At 33.6% G+C, this 15,424-nt stretch overlaps 1 protein-coding gene across 2 annotated transcripts in view; it reads left to right on the top strand.

Moving 5' to 3' along the window:
• Window positions 1-15,424, top strand: part of PKN2 (protein kinase N2) — a 141,208-nt gene that overhangs the window by 16,444 nt on the left and 109,340 nt on the right. The window contains exon 2 of one of the 2 annotated variants that reach the window (XM_045801852.2): window positions 3,945-4,046. The exons of the other annotated variant lie outside the window; for it this stretch is intronic. The gene's annotated coding sequence lies outside the window, so the exon portion shown is untranslated. The remainder of the gene's footprint in view (window positions 1-3,944; window positions 4,047-15,424) is intronic. 2 annotated transcript variants of the gene reach the window in all.

Here is a 15,424-nt window from a genome sequence, read left to right on the forward strand (position 1 = left end):
AATGTGTTTTGTCAGGATTGATGGAATAGAAACTCATTTAAATTAGCTTAAACAAAAATTGAATTTATTGGAAGGCTACAGGGACATCTCACTTTATCCAAAGGTGGAATATATAGCCATGTCCCATGACTACTGAACAGGAAACTAGAGGCTTTCTTTCTTTCTAGGGCTATGTGTTCTCCTATCTCTTAAGTATATATACTGCTTTATATCTCCTATATACTGGTTCTCTTTCATATGGCCCCCAAATGGCACTCCCAACTTCTGAATTTCCATGAACTCTTCAAGTCTAATATCTACAGTTAACTGAGTCACTTATTCCGTGCCACAGTTATAAATTGTTAATAAGAAAATTTGATTGGCCCTTTACAGAACATGGGCTCCTGATCTGGTCATTTATAGCAATGGAGGGATGGAGTTCTCAGTACTCAAGGACTCTCCTATGAGTTTGGGATAGGGACTGTTCTCTAAGAAGGGAGTATAGGTTAGAAAGAACTTCTCCGTTTAGGACCTTTATAATTTTCCATTAATTTTACAATAAAATATATCAGACCTTCCATTATCCATCCCTTCTCAATCCTTTCAGATTTTTCTCCCTGTATATTATTCTGTCATATTAAAGATTTGCAGTTCTTGGAACTACACTGCTTTTATTCCTCTGTATCTTTGCCTTTGCTCTAACTTAAAGAATGGTGGTATTGATCGTCTGCCTGAAAATCTTTTGGCAAATTGGACACTCTTTAAAGTTCTACTAAGAAAAGCATATATATTGATTGAATATATGAATATATTTGTATCCTATAATCAAACATTTTATTTAAGATACATTTTTGTTAAGTAATTTTAGCAACTGGTCTATAGCATTTGATCCATTGGCAAATTAGCTTACTTCCCATTTTGTGGCTCCTGTTACTGAATATATCACCCAATATAGGAATTAATTTTTAAGTTATATGTGTGTCTCTTGCGTTTATTGTAGCAACTAGGTCTTACTCATCTTTATGTACCTAGCACCTGGCCTATGGCTTATGCTTGACAAATGCTTAAATAAAAAAGTGACTGATTTCTATGACTGATTCTATTACTCTTTTGCTACATCTGACTTCTCTAAATTTTTAAAGTTATCATGCTTCCCCTTCTTGCCCATGCTAGAAATCTGCTGGTCTTTTTTATTTGAGTACTGTCTAAGCTTCTTCAGGTGATTTTTTTTTTATTTTTAATTTTATAACTTGAATTCATTCATTACTTTGCTACCATCCACATTTGGGCCTGCATTATCATTTGGACAATACAGTATCTTGATATTCCACCTCTTCAGTCTTCCTCTGTTTTATTTAGATTATGTACAACTGCCAGATTCAGAAGTTGTCTCCAACATTCAGTAACTCCTTACTGCCTGTGAGATAGTCCTAATTCTTTAGCTTAGCATTGATGGCTGTCATTGTTGTATCCCAAAATATCTTTTAATTCTTGACTTTTTTCATGTAAGCAGCTTATTTTTCAGGCACTCCATGATTACTAATATTTCCTTACATATATATTCTTGCTGTATTCTGTCTACTGAAATGCTTTTTTTAAGGTTCAATTCAGATTTTTTTTTCCTTACCCCTTGTCATGTATAATCTGTTCTCAAAACTTAAGTAGGATGTTTTCTGTTTGATGATATTTATCATATATTGCATTGCACTGTAGTTGTTTGTATCCTACCTCATTTTCTCCCCTTAGTTGAGTGCTTAAAATTATTGAGAATATCTTATCGATGTCTTTTTCCCCTTTAGTCCTGAGCAGAGCAACTTGTTCATAGCAGTTACTTATGTTTGTTGAATAAATAAGTCTCATGTCAGAAAATCATCAGGTTTTACATGTATTAAACTTTTTTTTGCGTTTGTTTTGGTATTTATGAGGGAGCGTAACTGCATTGCATCATTTTGCTTAAGGTGGAGCCACTTGACAGGTACATAATTTTAAGTTTATTACCTTTAGTCATAATAATTGAGTTCCCCATCTCAGGCTGAGAATTTTCCATTGGCTGAAGGGGCTGTGTCTCAGTACAACTGAAGCAAAAATAATACAAGTGACAAGTTTCATTATTAAGAACATTATAACTAGTTCATATTGGTCTTACATCACTTAAGACAGATCTACTGACGTAGTGCTGTTATCTCCACTCTATAGGCAAGACAGCTAAAGTTTAGAGAAGTTAAATAACATCTCCATAGTGACATCTTAGCCTAAACCAAGATCAAAATCCGGGTCTCTGCCTTGAGAGCACAAATTCCTCTTAACCCGTGTACTCTAGTTCCTCTTTCTTTTGGCGGTTTTTCTCTGCGTTTTATCCCAGAAGTATCTATACTCCAGTAACCGCAGCATATCTCCTGTCTGCTCAGGTCCTTACCCTAGCCCTCTACTTTGTGCAGCATCTCTTGTAGCTCTTCTTGCCAGTATTTGCTTTTTCATTAAGTTTGTTCTTGATAGCTGCCTAGTTGATGTGAAAGGCAAATTCATGTTGAAATCTTACCTTCAAGCTTTAGGTAAGGTAAATTTGAATCCACAATTTATACCCTTGGAAATCCTAAGTCTCTTCAAGATTTCTGTTTTCTTGGTGGTGGGCCCTTAAGTTCTTATGGCATTCTCTGCTCCCTGGGTTTTTGTTTCTGTATGTTCATTGACATACAGTATTTAACTGGTTTCCATAAAGATACCCACGTTTCACTTAGTCCTTCCTCCCGTAGTGTACTGTTTCATATCCTATAGATGGCTCCTCTCTCCTCAGCTTCCTGTCTCTTCTTCAGTCCTTTCTTCCTTATTTGCCATCAAAATTCCAGATTCTTCTCTTGCTAAGGAAGAACAGTCCAGTCTCATACTCCTCCTCTCAGCATAGCCAAATTTTCAGATGTTCAGCAAACAAAAGGAACTTACATGTGTAATAGGATAAATTCTTAGAAAGTAGGTATACCTTTAAATCACAAAACTTACTTCTTACCATATCAGTAAAAGTTATCTAATCTCTTATTCTCATGGGAGCTTTGAGGAGGGGGAGGGATTCTTTTATCTGCTAATGAGCCTATATCAGTTAGAAGGACCTGTTTTTACAATAAAGATACTTGAGCCTGTCTATTCCTGGTGCATTATCAGTTTGGTTCCTGAAGAAAAGGAAAAGGAAACCTCACTGAGCTAATAATAATAATAATAATAATAATAATAATAATAAAGTATGCATTTTTTTGAAGGTACTCAAACATGTTAACAGCCTCTGGGTCATGGACCAGTGCTGTTCATGATATTTTCACATTAAGAACAATATATGATGTGTTCTGAATATACTGATACAAAATTGTGAATTTGTAAGTAAAGGGGTGGACGCTCCTCCATTCTGAGATTTTTCCATTTCTACTTCTCTTTACTTTCTTTCTTGATGTCAAAATGTACTCTTTTAAGAAATGATGAAAATAATTGATAGTATCTTAAATGGCAACATAATAAATCAGTAACCTTATATATACCTGCCCAATTTGTTTTTGGAATTTACTAGTCAATAACTTCAAGGCTAGTTAAAATCACTGACTAGTCTAGTAGGTTATTCAAATTTTGGCATTCTGTAGACCTAGGTTTAAATCTCATAGTTAACACATATTTGCTGTCTGGCTTTGGTATGTGTTACTTAGCATTAGGCAAGTTTTCTTATAAAAATGGGGATAATTTCTGGCTCAGAAGGTTATTGTAGGTTTTTTTTTTTTATGATATACATAAAGTGCCTGGAGTATAGTAAATAGTAACTCTTCCCTTTGTGAGGTTTACATTTTAGGATTACTTTTTTTTTTTTTTAATACTTAAGTTGTGTGGCTGACAGACTGATTAAAGTTAGGCGTAAGAGACGTAGAGAGCTGATCATGCTTTATAAGCTAATTGTTTTCCCCTCTTTTCTTTCTTCTTTTGCACCATAGAAGGCATAATGAGGATAGCTATCAGAAAGTGTATTTCCATGGTGTCTTCATTGAAGATAACAGTATGCTGAGACTATGTGTGTAAGAATGAAGAAGTCATAGGTTGGTATGTGATGAACTTCTAGGATTGAGCTTTCATTTAAGAATCTGTGGTGTGGGGGACACCTGCCTGGCTCAGTAGAGCATGTGACTCTTAATCTTAGGGTCATGAGTTCAAGCCCATGTTGGGCATGGAGCGTACTTAAAATAAAACTTAAAAAAAAAATCTGTGGTGTGTTATTTGTCATGCAAAAATATTTATTGCAAATATGGAGCTATGGAAGAATTAAGTGATTTCATGAAACTGTTTAAATAAGTTCAGATCTGTATTTTGTTCTTTCCCAGAGGCTTTTGGACTTTTAATGAAATTCGAGGTAAGATTATGTATTTGCAAAGTCCACAATGGTCCTGCACATTTCAGCACAGAGAGATAGATTTATGGTAATATACTTCTGAATATTAATAAGTGATATCAGTTCTGTAGGTGAATATACTTGAGTTTTGTGTGAATTATAGTAAATGTCCAGTTGTTTGTTGCTTATTGGTTAGCATAACTGCCTTCCCATTTTGTTGCTATGGAAACCTTATCGTTGAACTCCAGCATCAAGAAAGTGTTCATTTTACTATAAATTTTTGTTCTGGCCCATATTTTCATTGTGTTAAAACCTCACAAAACTCTACACAGAATCCTACAGTTAGTTTTGATGTGTCCTTTCAAGAATGGTTGAATAACCAACAGGAACCTTAAATATCAGATCTAATGCAAAATTCTTATTTTATCAAGTCCCTAAAAGCACTATAGTAAATTTCTAATAAAAAAAGGGGGTGGCTTTTCTTTTGCTATCTTTGAGGTTGGCAAAATAGTGGATAATCCTTTATTTTAGTATAGTTTAATAGTAATTATAGAGAAGGAACTAGGGTTGGTTATAAGACATCTCATATAAAGTTAAGAGAACCATGTTGAAAAAATATGAATAATGTTACTAATAGTAATATCACCCTATATGAAGCATTTTTGACTTATAAAGTACTTTCACATGTATTATTTCTTTGGTTTTTAAAATGACCCTATGAGTTAGGGATGGGGAGGGATTGTTATATCCAGTTTTCAGGTGTTCATGTTCACTCCGCCAATGTCTGCTTTAACCTGAACCCTTCTGACTCCTATTCCTCATTTCAGTACTCCACACAATTCTAGTTTTATTAACTTTAAAGTTGTAGTTTTTTTCTTTAGTATACCTAAAACATGGTTAACATGTTCAAAGCTATTTTAAAAATGTATGTGAAAATGCCTTTTCCCCCCCAATAAAACAGAAAATAACTATAAAAGGGAATATGTAATTTGCCACCTAGTTGTGAGTATTCATGGGAGTATCAAAGTTCTTTGTAGTATTTTTATAGCATAAAGATGTAGAGGTGTGGTGATTTCAGCAGAAGTAGTGTGTAACTTCTGGAAAGTTTATCATGGTTTAAAAGTATGTGTGAGATTTAAAAAAATCACTTAAAGAAGCTGTTACTAATGAAGTTGAATGATGTTTTCTATATTTATGAATCATATATAAATTAAAAGAGGCCAATCATGTTACCCACGAAATAGACTTACGAAGTGAGTGGTTTATATGCATGAGATACTGTAGTGAACTGGAAAAATACTCATGTTTTATATCTTTTAAAGGAGTAATATATTTCTCTTTGATGTTAAAATTTAGTCTGCACTTATTTCTCATTTATGTCTGTGGGGGTAAAGATCTTATAAATAAAGTTTTTTGAAAAGCTTAAGAATAAACTTTGTTTTATAAGTCCTTTCCACTTGAGCATCTAACAGCTTTCCTAAAATGTTTTGCTGTACTATGTTAACACTTAGTGATCATAACATTTGGGCATAAATACATCAGATGAATTTATATGCAAAAGGATGATCTCTTGTTTTTGTGTTCTACATTAATTTTATCCTTCTTGTGTATGAGTTATTTCTTATTAATGGTGATATCGTCATCCCTACCCTAGTTTTTCCTTGCTATGCTCTTTGTGACCTGAGAGTTGTACTTTTATTATGCTTTTTCACTACAATAGTCTTCTAAGAAGTTAAAAATAACTGGACACAATTAACAAATAATACATTTCTGGGTTTTGTTTTTCTTGTTGCTCAGTGTGTGACTTGCTCAAGGCCAGCTCTGTTGACAGTCCCTAAAATGAAATCAAACCAAACAACAAACACCAAGCACTCTACAATTCTGCTTTGACTTTACTTTGTCTAGCCTTGTGACTTCTTAAAAGAGCTCCAGTATACTCTATCCCCCTTGATCCTGTAGAAGTGAAATGCTCAGCTCTCAGTTATGGTGCGGTAATACAGTACAGCTTGATTCACTGTGGGATTCCTTTAACTTTTTCTCAGCAAATCTAATGTTTCCTTCTCTGGGAAACACTCTTTCCTTTATTGGTGACTTAATATTTCCATTTAGCTGTTCTGTGAGAAGTATTTATTTAGTCAAATTGTGATGCTTAATTTTTTTTTTTTTTGGTTGTGATAAAATACTCATAACATTTACCATCTTAACCATTTGGAGTGTGCAGGTCTGTGATTAAGTACATCCATCATATTGTGCAACTGTCACCACCGTCTGTCTCCAGAATTCTTTTTATCTTAGCTGAAACTCTGGTCCCATTAAACACTAACATTCCATTAACCCACTCCCCAGGTCCTGGCAAACACTATTTTACTTTTTGTTTCGATGCATTTGACATGTAAGTGGAATCAATCAGTAAATGTCCTTTTGTGACTTGCTCATTTCACTTAGCATAATGTCTTCAAAGTTCAGCCATGTTGTAACATGTCAGAATTTCCTTCCTTTTTTAAGCGTGAATAATATTCCATTGTATGTATATACCACATTTTGTTTATCCACCCATCCGTCAGTGGACACTTGGGTTGCTTCCTTGTGATGCTTTCCTTTTAATAAGTATAGCACTGTTGGAGGTTATTATACCTAGTTATGATCATTTGATAGCCTGTAACTGTGTTATTTAGCAATAACTGTCTTATTAAGCATTTTTACTGTCACTGAGATTAAATGAAATTTTGGGGGTTTTTGTTTTTGTTTTTTTGTTTGTTTTGTTTTGTTTTGTTGGCCAACAATCTCAAATGCCATCTTTAGGGAACTGGAGGAGCATGTTGTGTGTGTGTGTGTGTGTGTGTGTGTATGTGTATGTGTAGCATTCCTTTTATCACTCTGGATTGTATGTTTTTAATAATACCAGTTTGTTGACCTATCTTTTAAAATTACTTTTAAAAAATATCACAAGATATTTTTAGATGTTTGAAACAGTTTTTGAACCTGCTGGCTATGTTTGGAATTATTTTAACTTGGTAAAAATTGCTTGAGCTTGAGAATGTGTTTAAATCTAGCATTTTTTAGGTAATTAAAAACTATTAAATCCTTAAGTATATTATTTGAAAGAGGTTAAGCCAAAAGAATAAAATCCTTTATTTCTGAGAATAATAGTTTATGTATTTCTTACCAAAGTAAATGGGAAATTGATCTAATCTCATTTTTGAAAATCTAATGAATTTTTCTATACCAAAACTTCTGTTATTGCATTACTTTAAAAACAATTTTCAGTTAGAACTAATATTAAGGAATAAAAAAATTAGGCTTTTCTGATCTTGTGGAAAGAAAGAATTGGTCCTGATAATAAACAACTCTGAAATACGTATCTTTTTAGGCTTAATTACTGGAGTTGAGCTAAGGAACGATACCAATTCATACTCCAGCTCTTTGGAAAACAGAAACTTTTGTTTTTCTGTTTGTAATTTGGCTCACAACAATTACAATTAATGAGCTGGTATAATAATAAGTGGCTGAAGCTGAGGAAGTAGATAATTTTTTTAAATCTAGTATAAATAGATACCATAAAAAAACCCTCAATCACCAAGAGAGTAAGATTTAAATGAAAGGGAAATTGTTCTCTCGCTATAGATACTCTATACAAATAGCAGAAACAAATAACAAATAATGAGTTCAGGAAAAGTTACCAAACCAGAATTTCACAGTTCACTATTTGAGTACTAACATTTTGTTTTTATCTGATGACACTTGCAGCATGTTTTTTTTATTATCTAGGCAAGGATATAATTTATTAATTCAGTCAATTGGAATGCTTATTGTATACCTGCTGTTGTAATCAAATATGAGTAAATGAATTGTGGTAATATTGTGAAGTTAAAACAAACACATTTTTTTCATTTCAGTAGTTCCCAGAGAACCTTTTTTTATTAATTTCAAAAGTTGAATTATTAAGATGTGTCTTTGAGGGTGCCTGGGTGGCTCAGTCAGTTAAGTGTCTGCCTTTGGCTCAGGTCATGATCCCGGAGTCCCAGGATCAAGCACCGCATCGAGCTCCCTGCTCAGCGGAGTGCCTGCTTCTCCTTCTGCCCCTTACCTCCCTCATGCTCTCTCTCTCACTCTCTCTCTCTCTCAAATAAATTTATATTTATAATAAATAAAATCTTCAAAAAAAAAAGATGTGTCTTTGAGAAAGTCTTCCTGAATGGATTAGTTCTTATGATCTAGGCAATCTTATGATTGCCAACTAGACACAAAATGAATATTTCTTATTCAAAAGTTTTCATTTGTATAAAAAGAGTAGTTAAGGGTTTGCATTGTTGAAAGGATTATGTATCAAAATGGAGCCATACAGTTTTAAGTAACACTATCTACAGCTTTAGAAAACTGATCAAAATTAATCTTTATTATTACTTAGAAAAAATAATTTTTAAATGTTCATAGACTATATAGAGCAAAGGTCACAGATAACATGGATTCAGGGTCTGGGCAAGTAACATAAATTAGTGAAGCAGGTGAGCGTAAGGGACATACATACAAAGTGGGATCGGCAATGACTGAACAGGTAAGCCATTATAGAAGCAGCTGGTGCCAACCACTTCTCTGCTGTGGTAATTTGTTTCCGTTTGGGCTCTTACTGCCTATTTTAGAGACAAGTTCTAAATTTTAAAATATTCCAATTCTTAAAAGACTGTTATCCAAACAAGACATGTTTGTAGGATCATTTCTGCCACTCTAGTAATTTGTCTTTATTAAATCAAATATTGAAGTGCCTACCGTATTCAGGTACTATATTAAGAACTATAGTATGTGCAGAAAAACATTGGACCTGGCCTCTACCCTTTAGAACACATTGTTTATTAAAATTTCCTAGGATGATAGAAATCGTGTGTGTGTGTGTGTGTGTGTGTGTGTGTGTAAATATACATATATCCTTGTAGACTTGTGGTGATCATCTCTTAATGTGTATAAACTTTGAATCACTGTTGTATAGCTGAAGTCAATATCATATGTCAACAACACTTCAATTAAAAAAAAAGATGTTATATATCCTTTTGGTAACAAATGTGGTAGGCACTATCCACATGAAATTGTGGCTAGTACAGCTGAGGAATTGACTTTTCAGTTTAATTAAATATACATAGCCACAAGTGGTTAGTGACTACTGAACCGACATGGAGCTCTAGAAACTAAATTCAGTTGCTAAGACAGTCCTTTTTGTCCATTCTGAATTCTTTTGTGTTAATTACCTGGTCTTGTTCTAATCAAAATATTGAGGGAAAGCAACTCTAATATTTCACATTTCCTTATCCCAGAGTGCTCTACATAATGGAAGAAATAATCCATGTATAATTCATATTTGAATTAGTAGGGTACCTGGGTCTATAATTTTTCATACATTTTCCTTTTTTTTTTTTTTAAGTAGGCTCCATGCTGGGCATGGACTCATGACCCTGAGATCAAGACCAGAGCTGAGATCAAGAGTAGGACACAACTGACTGAGCTACCGAGGCACCCCGTTAAATTTTCCTTTTGATGCATTTTTGCTTGTTCTGTGTATTTGAAGGAAGGCCAGTTTATTAGACAGTGTTAAGTAGTATATAGGAACAAAACTGTCATTTGGTTATATTCAGTAGCGTGACTAACACTAATGCTGATTGCCATCCTGGGGGTGGGGGACGCAAACTATTCATTATTAAGTGTTTCCTTAATACATAATGCCTTAGTGACATCCTATAGATCTGCAGTGCTAGCCTACCTGTTATCCCCTGACTATGGTTTTTGTGGTTCAACCTGTCTAACCTGTAGTTCTTTTGTTAATGTGAATAGAAATAAGGAAACTAGTTATGGGTATTACTGGTTCTCTGTAGGTTTTGTTACTTAACCTCACCCATAATGGAATAAGTCATCTTATAAACTTTGTTCCACTTGGTAATAAAGAGTAAGATAGTACAAAGTCTTATGTAGCTGTTTATCTTCCTTTGCAGTTCTGCTTATACCAGTGAAAAAGTTGATTCTTCATTTTGGAGTATTTGACCTGATGTATTATGATACAATAAGTCATACTTCAAAATTACCAATTCTAAATTGTGATTAACATGTAGTTTTATTAAATATTGATTCATATTATAATGCCTCATTAATGGGGAATGAGGTATATTTTCCAAATAAATTAGTCTCAATCCTTTAAATCTAAAACTTTGATTTTTTTAACAGTTTTCAGAAATTATGTTTATATAGTATATGTCACATTTTGCTCCCTGATTTACATAATGTACATAGAAAATTGGATTTTTTCTTGAGGTATGTAGTACTTCTTACTCCTGTACCAATTGGCCTTAGTGGTTAGTATGATATTTTTTTTTTTTTCTTTTTCCATCAGGTGTTACTTCTTACTCAGTATGTCAGCTTTGAGCAGCCATCTTTCCATTCATTCAACAAATATTTACTGACTACGTTCTGTATTCAAAGCATTATTCTGAGGCTTGGTAATATAGTAATGATCAAAATATTTAAAAATGACTAAATATACTTCCCTCTCTTATGGAACTTAAAATATGGAGAGAAAGATAAACATTAAATAATTATACAAGGATATTGGGGCTCCTTAGGGCCCGTGGATACTGAGAACTGCTGAACCAGGATAATGAAAGGAAAAAAGGAAGCCTACAATCCCAGATCATCATTAAAACAAAGGTTGTTTATAGGATTTCGAATGGACATCATGTAAACTTTGAATTAAAATTAGAACCAGTTACTGTTTTGGAAAAGAAACAATTGAAACACAGTTGAAGAATTTGCTATGGGTCTTACAGCAAACCAGTGACAGAACCATGACTAGAATTTAGGACTTTGTAGTCTTTTTCTTTCTTTCTCTTTCTCTGTTGCCTTTAATATCCCACCTTTGTTTGATCGTTCTACGTATTTTTGGTTGGGAAACATGTTTCTGTATTGGAAGCATGTGAGAGCCTGAGATTTGTACATGCTGTCTTTTAAAAATGGAGATTTTTCAATTCTAGTTTTGGTAGAGATATCGTTTTTACCAATAGTAATAGCAAATGTGAGATATGATTGGATTGAAAAAGTGATTTCCATATTAAGTAATTAAACCATAGGTATTTAAGTTACTGCTTTAGATATACAATGCATTTTAATAAAAAGAATATATATTTGGAATGCTTTTAGAGTGCTTGAAAGATACTTTACAATTGCAGATAGAAATGTGATCATTTATAATTGCTGAGTAAGTAGAGAGATGAATCTCTACAAGTTTCAAAGCTGCAGGAGTAAAATGAGGTTTGGGGTTTGAATTTTGTTAGTTAGAATTTGAGGAGGAAGGAACTGTATTTTATGTAATTTTCTTTCATTGCCCTCTACAGTTCTAATATAAACGTATGTATGAGTCTGTTGGTTTTAAAAATTATTATATTTGGTATATTTATATATGTGTAGGCTTGGTAAAGAGAAATGGAAACAATGTGGAGAAATCATTTTTAACCTACTTGTTCCCTTATGAAGACTTATCTTCATAATTTTATTAAGATGAGTAAACTTTTTTGACACATTATTTGCTTAAAAATTATTTCTGTTTTACATGTATATTTTAGTGATTTTTTGAACTTAAAAATCACATTTTCAAGATAATATGATTATAGTTTTTAAACAAGTTAAAGTAGATAATGCTTCTGTGAACTTAGATCTCAGCCATCAATATATATGAAACATGGCTTGATATCTTTTTATCATCAGTGTCTAGAATAGGACTTCCACATAGTAGATATTTAATAAATTATTGCTGAATGAAATAATTTTTTAAGATTTTATTTATTTGAGATAGAGAAGGAGAAAGAGCACATGGGGAGGGGACAAAGGGAAGGGGAGAAGCAGACTCCCCACTGAGCAAGGAGTCAGAAGCCATGCGGACCTTGATCCCAGGACCCTAAGATCAGGACCTGAACAGAAGGCAGATGCTTAATCGACTGAGCCACTCAGGCACCCCTGAATGAAATAATTTTTAAAACCAAACTGGTATGCTAAGGTATAGGACAGACGATAGATAGATCAGAGTATTTATACCAGTTCAGCCAAAATCTGAGTATTTATGCCAGAGTATAGATAGCAGTTTTGAGTATCTGCACCAGAGTATGGATACCAGAGTATCTATACCAGTTCAGCCAAAAGCTGAATTATCCTTTGTATCTGATCAGGCTATTACAGGCTACTCCCACCCCTTCCCATATATGTTTTTGTAGTACCTCATAGAATATGACTTGTAGGAGAAATGCGCTTGCAATTATGATTATATTGGTGATATAATTATTTTATGGTGATATAATTATTATAGTACTATAAAATTTTTCAAGAGAACTAAGCACACCATATTCTGAATCGTTAAGAGTGTAGTGTGTGGGATTCCTTCAGATGTGTAATTTTTTCAGTTTGTTATAAATTATTAAAAACATATTACCATGATATACCATGAAATATAAAGCATTTTAAATTAATGTTAAGTCAGAATCCACTTAAGGCACCAACTTGGGCAGATTTCACTTGACCCTGAATGGAGTTGTGCCATTTTGTTTTATTCTGATATATTAATATTTGTGGATACCAGCTTTACAATAAGAGAAAAAAATGAATGAGCTATTACTAAGAATTTAAATAATAGAAGTCTTCATTTTTAGGAATTATAAAAGAAGCTTGTATTTGGGCATAAATTTAAACGTACTTCATATCTTACAAATCAAAGTATACCCAGGAACATGGCATTTCAATTTGAAAATTCTTTTTTTTAATTATTATTGAAATATAATTGACATAGTGTTATGTTTCAGGTATACAACATATTGATTTAACAATTCTGAACATTGCTCAGTGTTCACATGTAAGTGTAATTACCATCTGTCACCATACAATTTTATTACAGTGTTACTGACTATATTTCCTATGCTGTAGCTTTCATCTCCATGACTTATTTATTTTATAAGTGAAAGTTTTTATCTCTTAATTCCCTTTATCTATTTTTTTTATCCTCCCACTAGCCTCCTCTCTTCAAGCACCAATTTGTCCTTTGTATTTGAGAGTGTTGTTTCCATATCTTGGCTATTTATAAATAATGCTATAATAAACACAGGGATGCATGCCTCTTTTTGATTTAGGGTTTTTGTTTTCTTCAGGTAAATGCCCAATAGTGGAATTACTGGGTCATGTGGTATTTCTCTCTTAATTTTTTGAGGAACCTCCATACTTTTTTCCCACAGTGGTCGCACTGATTTACTGAACATTCTTTTTTTTTTTTTTTTAAGATTTTATTTATTTATTCGACGGAGATAGAGACAGCCAGCGAGAGAGGGAACACAAGCAGGGGGAGTGGGAGAGGAAGAAGCAGGCTCATAGCGGAAGAGCCTGATGTGGGGCTCGATCCCAGAACGCCGGGATCACGCCCTGAGCCGAAGGCAGACGCTTAACCGCTGTGCCACCCAGGCGCCCCCTGATTTACTGAACATTCTTAACATGTTTTCAAGAAAGTGTATTCTCAGAGTAAAACAATTTTTAAGAGGTTAAGAGGCCATTACCTGTACCTGTAGTGTTGAAATTCCAGACAGAGGATTATCCTACTTTAGATGGCCTTCTGGGAATTCTACAGATTTCTGTAACTTCTTCCACAGTAATGGAATTCAACGTCTTTACTATTAGGTATCTCTCTCTCTCTCTCTCTCTTTTTTTTTTTTTGTATTCCTTTCTTCTTTTGTTAAAAATATTATAGGCATACCAAAAGATGCATAGAGAATAGTAAAACACTATTACATTCACGCAGCTAAAGAAGTAAACATTACCAGTGCAATTGAATGAAGGTACCTCTCTAGCACTTCTTCCCTTCCACCCCCAACTACTATAATAAATCTAGTATTTATCATTTCCACACCAGAAATTATTTTTCGATGAAATCTCTAGCTCTGTGGTTCACCCTCATGGTAATTGTAAGTATTGTACCTCGTGTCATCAGTGGACATGAAGACTAATGAAGACTAAAACGAAGGACAGTGGGAAGGTTGCACTCAGTTTCATACACCACATTTCTATGTGATTACCAGTATAACACTTTATCACTCATTAATTTTTAACTTGTTTCAGCCAAGTCACTTGGCTCTTTCATTGTTTCTGTTTGTAAATAGATGTTACTTATCTTGCACTTAACTAATTAGTTTTACTTCCACAGGGATGTCCTGTTCTATTGTCTGTATAGTTTCGTTGTGCCTTCCCTACCTCCCAACTCTGAGTAAATAACAACTTGGTTTCTATTTCTTCAACCTAATCAGTAAAATAAAACATTCAGTGAGAGTCTCAAGTTTGATTTCCTCCTTCCTTCCTCTTCTCTCCCTCCCTTCCTTCCTCCCTGTCTGTCCATCCATTCATCTGTCTGTTTATAATCTTAGTGTGGTTGCCTTCTTTGTATACTTTCAGACAACAACAAAAGCATCCCTGGGCTTTTCCTTTGTAATTGTTTCTTTAATATGTCTTTATTTAAACCCCCCAATTCTTATCATTATGCTTGATATAGATATGCTACTATGTTATCTATTTTGTCTTTGCTCTATTATTTTAAAAATATTTAACATTTTAGGACATTGGAGGTTTGGGATATATCACATCTGTCCTAAACTAAATGTGACACACAAAAATTAATTTTGGTCCCATCTTTTCTCTGTTTTGATGCCCTCCTATCCCTTCCCCATTTTTTGGCTGTGTTTAGTATTAATTGTAATAGTGTTGGCTCTCCTGGTAATGGAATAACTGATAAATGCCGGATACTGTGACAAAGATTTTGGTATTTTACTGATTTAATCACTTTAGTTCTTTGAGACATAAACCTCTGTTCCTAATTGTTCTGAAATGTATAAGTAGCCCTTAATTTTTTTTTACTTGTTGATTTTAAGAGTCTCAGTTAAAATATAATGATCACTAATGAGTGTATGGGATTATTATTCTTATTTCTTACATCGTTAGGACTATGGACACAAAGCAGAGCTTGTTATGTTTTATCTCCTGGGAAGTTCAGGAATGGAGGAGGTTCAGAATGAGGAATATCCCCTGCTT

The sequence above is a fragment of the Ursus americanus genome, chromosome 12 (assembly GCF_024610735.1).
Source record: "Ursus americanus isolate L20-20 chromosome 12, mUrsAme1.1.p, whole genome shotgun sequence".
NCBI lineage: Eukaryota > Metazoa > Chordata > Mammalia > Carnivora > Ursidae > Ursus > Ursus americanus.